Consider the following 10,000-nt stretch of genomic DNA (forward strand, 5'->3'; position numbering starts at 1 on the left):
CATGAAAAAGGAAGATGGACGATACTTATCACTCAGTCCAAGGTCAAATGAATCACGTATGAGCGTGCCTGTCCGTCGTGTAATGTTTTTCATACCGGGTGTAATATTATGGATGAAATAAACACGGTTATATCTTAGGGATGAAATAAACACGGTTATATCTTATGGATGAAATAAATACGGTTATATCTTATGGATGAAATAAACACGGTTATATCTTATGGATGAAATAAACACGGTTATATCTTATGGATGAAATAAACACGGTTATATCTTATAGATAAAATAAACACGGGTATTTTATATATGAAATAATCACGGGTGTGTTTCATAGTTGAAATAAAAAGTTGTATATTTCATTGTTGAAATATACACATTTATATTGTATAGATGAAATAAATACGAACATATTTTATAGATGCAATACAAACAGGTATATTTTATAAATGAAATAAACACTAGTATATCTTGAAGAAATAAACACGGGTGTATTTTATAAATGAAATGAACTCTGCTATATGTTATAGACAAAATAAACACGGGTATATTTTACATATGAAATAAACACAGGTATATTGCATGGATGAAAAAAAACACCGGTATAATATATAAATGAACTAAACACAGGTATAATTTATAGATAAAATAAACATGGATATATTTCATCGATGAAATAAACACCGGTATATTTCATAGATGAAATAAACAGTGGTATATGTTATGGACGAAATAAATACGGGTATATTTTACATATTTTTTATATAGGTAAATTTTATAGATGAAATGAACAGTAAAAAACTAGCAATGCCTTCAGATATGAGGCACCTAATAAAATCAGTTTTAAATATGATGTCCAGGCAGGTATTCCTTAACACCGCCGTCTGGCCAGTTAGGTGATAACTGAGAGGCGAGGTGAATGCAACTAAACTTTATTAAACAAACACCGAGCTTAAATACTGAAACTTGCGAGCAAGAACGTCACAAAAACTCAAATAAAATTAGCCATGAACTATCCAGTTTATACAGGTTGGTTTATTAACAGTGCAGGGAAGAGCGAGTGATAAGATAATCAAAATCGTTACAGTCTACGAACGTGTATGAAACACGCACGGTACAACACTGAATATCATTATTCCCCCGACATCGACAGATTTATCATTAATTTGCAGAAAGGTTAATGGTTAATATATACTGAGACCTATGAGAAAAGACGACGATGCAGAATCAGAATATATCTATTATTTTCAAGAGGCTAAATTTAAGACAATGAAATATATCTGGAGACAGAACAATTTGCTATATTCGTCAGTCAAAAATATCTCTTTTGAGTTTAGTAAACAATTTTATTTTCCATTGATCTATTAGGTTTGTGCAAAATTATAATCTATGTCTTGGATTGCCTTTAATTTCGATAAAATTGGAGAAACGTTATAAGAAACCTGGCAGGATTGAAGTTAATAGACAACAAAAATTAAAAGTTTCAAACATAATGTCAGTCCTATAAACCATCTTAACAGTGCGAAATATCATTAATAAAAATCAATCAAAATAGGGGTCAACTCCTCAAAAATATGAAGTGATACTTTAATATGATATAAACTGTTAAAAAAAAAACTGAAATAATGTGTATCTCTTCAGACAACAAATGGGAAAAATCATGAAATATACATCCACACACATACCCACAGGTGTTTTAAAAATGTGGGCCAAAAATCAGCGGATGTATTCCTGGCACATAATTAAATGCAAATTAATAAATAACTACATTGGCGATTCCCAATAGTTTTCGATTTACAGCCCCTCAGAGGTCTTCCATGAATGTGTTTAAAGATAGTGATTATACATACTATTTCAGAGACAGATGTGAAATTACTTAACGACTATGAAGTCCTACAAGGGACACGTCAAAACTGGCTAGTTAGTTAAGAAGCTACTGAAAGCTGTAGAATGTCCAGTATGTTGCGTGGCTCCTATAAGAAACATCCTCGGGTCATGGAACGTGTGCAACAGCGACTTCTGCGGCAGACTGCAGCATGAATCGAGAAAGGAGGGCGTCAATTTGAACATTTTCTGCGATGGTTTCCTATGTTAATAAACTCCGGTGTCGTTGGTAAATGGTTTGTTTGAGATCCTTATTACTATCTTATGTACCAACTGTAACACTCGTGTAATTTAGCTTTTACGGCTCTCGACACATTCCTGCCTAATGTGTCAATTTTGCTGTGTTTTACGAATTTATGGTTGTTAGCAAATTTTACACGTCTGTAAAGTATCATGTACATTCCAAGAATTTAAACAGATTAATAGCAGACTTCTAAGGTGCTGTACTATTGAGAATTGCTAATGTGGTCATTAAATAATTTACATTCAATCATGTGCCAGGAATACATTCTTTGATTTTTGCCACATATTTTTTGTAACACATTGTGTAAACACATATTATTATATATATATATATATATATATATATATATATATATATATATATATATATATGTGTGTGTGTGTGTGTGTGTGTGTGTCAATGAGAGAGAGAGAGAGAGAGAGAGAGAGAGAGAGAGAGAGAGAGAGAGAGAGAGACAGTTCGGGCACAACCTTACTACTTAGTGATCGTTCTACATACTGCATAGTGTGAATAATCTTAAGGAAAGATTTATGCCGAGAGAAAAGCCGCTAAAACGTTTAGATAACCTAAGCTGTGAAAAGAGGTTCCAGACCACCTTTACGTTGGCTAAGGTCCACCTTAAACTCTTTACACAGATGAAACACAGTGGGTAGGCTTAACCGCGACATTAATCTAGGTTATGTATCAGCAAGGTGATGTATGGGGGTTCGCATAGAAATTTATATAGGAGGATATGTAGGGCGATACGCTAACTTGCATCTAATTCGCCGGTAGAGTAAATAGGATCCTAAATCATCGGCTTTTCACCAGACCCTTTTGGCGCCAGCTGAGACATCTCACCTCCTTTTCAAATAGCTGATGAAGCGATGTGGATTTTTCCTAAGCCACCGTGAAGCTTTTTATAGGGCTTCATACAAAAGACACCGCCGCCATAGCCATGGGAAACTATTTAATAAAAGGTCGAATGCTCAGAGTGTTAAGAGGCCAGCATTTTCCAACGGGTTTCCAATGACACGATAAAGCAGCAACCTACATCACTAGAGAGAAAAACTCACAGCTACATAGTTCTGATTTTGAATAATGTCTATTACCGAGAAAACATATATGAACGAATTTTAATCATTCTTGATTTATGGGTTGTTAAGTTTACTGAACTAACGAATCACAGGTATTCCACGTGCACTTGCTATTAATTAGCCGCAAAACTATTCTTCTTTGGGATCGTTAACCTGACAGCAGAAAACATCCGGGTAGCAATTGCTATTTCATCTTGTCCTTTGAATCACCCTAATCTTGATTGTATTTATGGTCATGATGAATTACAAAAGCAGAGCATTTCTTTAACTAATATCAAACGTAAGTCGGCAGTAAATTTATCATCAGATCAAAATAATTACTACAGCTATAGGAAGTAAATAATGGTTTGTATTCCTTTTTAAAAGGAATGGAGAAGTTTTATAGGAGACAAGTTTGTATGCTAATGTGTATAATGCTCAGTTAAATTGTATTCAACCGTATTGATTATATATATTAAAATAATAGAAGTTCCCTAACAAGGGTACGTTAGTATTACTTTAAACTATTGGTAAAATGATAAATATCTTTAAATAAGCTGGATTAAAAGGAAAATGGATCATAGCTGAGAACATTCACCAAATAAGTTTTACGTATCCCCAAGGATACATGGAGTCATCTGTTGGGAGTAGACAACTTATGCCAAATATTTGGTATCTTCGATAGTATTTGAATTCATATTCAATAATCGAATATCTCATATCTTACTTCAACAAGATTTTGTTAGTTTTGCAAAATATAAGCTATATTCTTTATACAATTTAATATTAAATTTTATATGCAATTTTCAACTATAAAAATAATGTAGAAGTAAGAAAAATAAACAAATATTTGAGAAAATACTGGTTTCTAATCCTTTTTCGAAACCAAAAGTTTTCTTGAACTTAAAAAGGCGATGAAAGTAGTGGCGGGCTTTGATTTAAAGCTATGATTCTTAAAAAAACCACCAAAGAACATGTGTTAACGGAAAGAATATCTTTATGTTTCACTTAAAGAATGACAGATATCTTGAAAATACCTATACCAATTACATGATACACAGAGAGAGAGAGAGAGAGAGAGAGAGAGAGAGAGAGAGAGAGAGAGAGAGAGAGAGAGAGAGAGAGAGAGAGAGAGAGAGAGAGAGAGAGAGAGAGCGGAGTTATTTTCTAAATTCCTGACTTATTAAGTGCTGGAAAGTTATAACGTACTATTCCTACTGCAAAGTGGTCATAACCTTCGACCTCTTCAGCATCCAAAGCCACAAAGAATCACAAATGCCAGCAGTTTTCCTCTTAAGCTAATGATGACTGCAACCTCTAATCTTCATTTTTCTCCAATCAAATTTTTTTTCTTCGTTCTCCTCACAGATTCAAGAGATTTGATCTTAATTGCGAATGAGGAGGGGAAATCTCTTTCTCAAGAGACCAGATAGGAAATTCTAAATGCAAGTAGAACTATTATTATTATTATTATTATTATTATTATTATTATTATTATTATTATTATTATCATTATTATTATTATTATTATCATTATTATTATTATTATTATTATTATTATTATTTGCAAAGCTACAACCATAGTTGGAAAAGCCGGATACCATAAGCCCAGGGGCTTCAACAGGGAAAATAGCCCAGTGAAGAATGGAAACCACGAAAAATAAAATATTTTAAGAACAGTAACAACATTAAAATAAATACTTCCTTTATAAACTATAAAAACTTTACCAAAACAAGAGGAAGAGAAATAAGATAGAATAGTGCCCAAGTGTACCCTCAAGCAAGGAAACCCCAAACCAAGACAGTAGAAGGCCATGGTACAGAGGCTATGACACTACTCAAGACTAGAGAATAATGGTTTGATTTTGGAGTGCCCTTCTCCTAGAAGGCTCGATGGCAAAAATTAATCAGCAACATGCCTACTGATTTTAACTGATTACGAGATATATTCAATGAAATTTACATGTCAAATAATTCAAATCTTCCTGGACTTAGTCCGACCAGTAGGAGACCTTTTGTACTAGCCAAAAAATGTGTAGAAGCTTCGATCACAATTTACGATCAAGCCCTTATTTGTCGAAAAAAAAAAATAAAAAAAGAAAAACAATTAAAAAAAAAATGAATAACCCAATAAACAAATGAAATTTGCATATCAAATTATTCAAATATTGAAGGAACCTTGATCGAACCCTTCAGATATCAAGATGATAGGGGGAAATGCATAAAAGCTCCGGTCACAATTTCGGATAAACTCATTATTTGTCGAATCCAAAACATCACACTTGATAAAAATGGAAATCATCCAACAAACAAATATTTCCCGGTAGGAAACTATCCAAATTCCAAGGAGGTCCAAAAATTATGAACAGGATTCTTAGAAATCAGTATCTGTTTGATTCTTCGTGCAAGCCTGAAGGTAAGGCAATTAACGAAACAATTAAGTCAGAATTCTGCAAGAACTCTGAAAACCCTGCCAACAACAAAACGCTGGTTAGATATGCTTCATTGGACAGGTATTACACAATGAACGTAAGATGGGCACTTCACAATACACACCTGCATACATCTGAAGGGATTTGACACGGTGCACGCAACGCTCAATTGCTTCTTTTCCTCAGAATTTTTTTTTCCAAGTATCAATTCGCCGGGTTGAAATAATTTGGAAGAGCATTATTACACAGAGACTGTTGTGTTTATATGTGTGTATATATTTATAATATATATATATACATATATATATATATAATGTATATACGCATATATATATACACATATATACACACATATATATATATATATTTACATATATATATATACATATAATATATATATATATATATATATATATATATATATATATATATATATTCTATATATATATTTATATATATATATATATATATAATATATATATATATATATATATATATTCATATATATATATATATATATATATATATTCATATATATATATATATATATATATATATATATATATATATATACAGTATATATCCTACTGTTGTTGTTCCGCTGAGTGGACTTTGAGAGCGCACGCGTACATGCGTGTGTGGCCTTTCAAATCCATCAAAAGGAATGATGGAGGATGAAACTTTTTTTTTAAGACGATGAAAAGAGAAGTGAATGCAAAAGTGACAAGACCCTCATCAAGTGCATATCAATTTAAGACTGCCCTAGAAAAAAAAGAAAAAAAAAGAAAAAAAAAGAAAAAAAAAAGAAAAAAAAAAAACAGGCACGGAGGCTCTGGCAACCGAATACTGGTTGAGGTAGGCCATTTATAATGATATATTGCTAACCCGGCAAGATGCATGCACTCCAACTTTTTCCGAGTGCTATTGTGGTTTGCATTCTGGAGATTAAATTATAAGAATCTGAAAAATATGCCTTGATGATATATTAAAATTTCGTCATTGTGTTATTGAATGAATAGACAGAAAATAACTTATTTTCCTTAAATTACATTACCCTCGTACCTCCTTAAAAGGAAACTAACAAGAATTCATATAAAACATTCATTGCATAGGATGAAACCGTTACCAATATAACGTCACGCTTGTTAAGAGAAAGGGAACAGACTTAATCCTGGAGAAAAATAAACCAAGGAACATCTATATAACAGAGAAAAGAAAAGAGAGAGAGAGAGAGAGAGAGAGAGAGAGAGAGAGAGAGAGAGAGAGAGAGATTACGTTATTCTAATATTTTATACTTCTGCTAACCTATAAGTTATCTACTTAACTAGGCACTTTTTAGTGAAATAAAAGTTATTTAGACGCTGGTAAGAAAGATAAAAATTTTTTACTACCGACTAATTTTCTATCATAAACATAAACCATCAACTTCTTATGTTTTCAACTGAAACCTTTCATTCATAACAGACTGCAATATAAGATACATTCAAATTAAAAATCGAAAGAGATTTTAAGATCGAGGGAATTAACAAATAATAATTTAAGAATAAATAAATCTATGACTGTCTTTGACAATCTACCTGAGCTATCCTCCTTGTAACTAACTTTCTGCATAATAACATAATAAAATGACTTCAGCATATTAGAAATTAAATTATCATGTGTTAATTTTATTCTCAGTTGCGATTACTAATGACCGCAAGATATTTCTGCACCAGAAACCTTTCCGCAAATTGATATTTTACATTTCTCTCTTACGTAGGCAAACTAATAACTGTGTGTTGACATTCTATTTTATATCTACCAAGAGCACCAAAAAGACAGAAGGAAAAGTAATCTGTGAACCACATATAGTTAAATAAAACATGGAGTTACCTTTAGCCGTTGTGGTTTGGAAGGAATTTGCATCCTTGTATAACAAATGCAATATATGTAAACAGATGTTAATCCTTTCGATGCTTCCATCTCGTATGAAACCTAGTAATCAATGGACAATACTTTGATTATATACTACAGAAAATATTAACATTCAAAAGTAATAAGAAAAAAAAAATGTTTTAATAATGCTAAATATTTCGATAAATACGTCCTATCAAGTCCTATCTTTATTATTTACAGAACATACAAAATTCCTTACTGAAATTTCAAATACAACTCTTGAAGGCGGTAATATATATAAAAAAAAGTCTTTCCCGAGAGCTGAAAACATAAAAACTAAAGGACACTCAGTAAAGCACAGACCTCTGCCGCGGCAACTTATTTCTCGAAGATTTCCTCAACCTTGCCCTTTGACCTTAACATATAAAAATTGGCATTGATTTTCATACACACAAATATGAACCAAGTTTGAAGCCTCTGTGGAAGGATGTCCAAACTTACGCTTGAATACGTGATATGGACGTTATGCTCGTCCGTGACCTTGACCTTTGACTTTCCAAATTTAATAATTTCCATCTCTATACATAACAGAATAAAATCCCTGTAAGTTTCATTACTTTACGGCTTACATTGTGGCCGTATGGTTGATGACGGGAATTTGACCTTTTATTTGACCATGACCTTGGACTCTACCTTGACCTACGACCTTAAAATTTATTTATTGGCGTAGATTTTTATACACTCAAACATGAACCACGCTTGACGTCTCTGTGACCACGATTACCAAACTTCCGGCTGATTACGTGAATTAGACATTTTGCTTGACCGTGACCTTGACTTTCCAAAATATAATAATTTCCAGCGTTTTACATAAGTTAATCCCTGCAAGTTTCATTACTCTGCGATTCAAATTGTGGCAAGGCAGGTGCTTACTAACAAGCACACACAAAAACAAACACACAAACAAGGGGTAAAAGATAAACTTCCAACTTCGTTGGCGGAGGTAATGAAAGAAACAGCTACAGAATTTCATAAACGAAAATGGCCTGGTTAGAGATTTATTTCCAACCAATTACCGAGACGCACTCACTGGTAACGAGAGGTCAAAATCGACACGTGTTCCTGAATAAACTACTGCGTATTCAATACTTTAAATTCCATTAACGGCAGGGCAAGTCTCTACTGCCTTTCCATTTATATGCCATTCACTTTAATCTCTGTAAAGCCGTAATGGATTTGACTAGTGAATTCTTAGTGAAACCTTAAGCGAATATGTCATAAGTTCACGTTCCCTTACAATTATCACCTTCAGTTGATAGATAGGATTATCTTTTCTGCTTTTATTAATTTGTTAATTTCTATTATTTCATCCACTTTTTCTTTTTGCATCAACAGATTTACGGGAAAATTAAAGATGATTATCTTATCCTAAAAAGATCCACCACCCCAATAATTTATCACGATGTGGTAATCCCGATCCGTAAACTTCGTTAGAACTATTTCGACATCAGGAAGAAAATACCCATGGAATTTTGGCAAAAAAAGAATAAGGAATAAAGATGTTCAGATTGGAAACTAATGAAATTCATAAACGTTTGTGGTCATAGTTAAATTGATAAAGGAGCAAAATGGGGAATAGATATGTAAATGTGACTGTGGATTCACCGAAAAAAAGTGTGATTTAGATCAAATGGAAGTAAAAAAATATGTGACTGGACTGCTTGGTCGGGTAAGAGCCTCTGTGGAGACCAGCAAGATTAAATATGTCCATAATGGTCCTTTTGAACAGGACTTTACGAGTGTGAATCCCTATTGAAACAGGGCTTCTTCATATCATATAAATAGTCTAAATTTCCACCAAACAGTTATTGAATTACTGTGGCAACGATGGCAGACACATAATCTTCCTCTAACCCACTGATTTTAAAGAACACCTTGCATCAACAAAGGCACATTATAGGCGATGGGATGGATCAGAGTATTGTAAGGTGGTTCGGTCATGTGAAAGGCGATGGGATGGATCAGAGTATTTTAAGGTGATTCGGTCGTGTGAAAAGAATAAAAGAAAATAAATTAGTTAAAATAATCTATAATTCAGAGGTGTCGGGGGTAGGAGTAAAGGAAGGCCTAGAAAAAGTTGAATAAATGTTGTGAAAGACGTTATGGAAAAGAAGAACCTTATTTTCCAAGAAAAGTAAAATAGCGCTTGATGAGTCTCCTCAATAAGTGTATGAAACAACTAAAATTATGTTTCGGGAATGGAGAGAGAGAGAGAGAGAGAGAGAGAGAGAGAGAGAGAGAGAGAGAGAGAGAGAGAGAGAGAGAGAGAGAGAGAGAGAGAGAGAAGGGGGGGGGGGAGAAACATCAAGCTAATTAGGGGTTTTCCTTTGAAGCAAACCTCATTACCACCACCTTTAAAATTCAAGTTCGAGCCTGGCGAAACTAAGCCTTTAAGAGGAGTGTCAGGAAGTTTGAAAAGGCAATCTCTCTCTCTCTCTCTCTCTCTCTCTCTC

The 10,000-nt window shown here is 33.2% G+C and overlaps 1 long non-coding RNA gene across 2 annotated transcripts in view; it reads right to left on the minus strand.

The window, feature by feature from the left end:
* Positions 1-10,000, minus strand: part of LOC137622254 (uncharacterized) — an 848,023-nt gene that overhangs the window by 129,375 nt on the left and 708,648 nt on the right. The gene's annotated exons all lie outside the window — the stretch shown is intronic.

The sequence above is a fragment of the Palaemon carinicauda genome, chromosome 2 (assembly GCF_036898095.1).
Source record: "Palaemon carinicauda isolate YSFRI2023 chromosome 2, ASM3689809v2, whole genome shotgun sequence".
In the NCBI taxonomy this organism is placed as follows: Eukaryota; Metazoa; Arthropoda; class Malacostraca; order Decapoda; family Palaemonidae; genus Palaemon; species Palaemon carinicauda.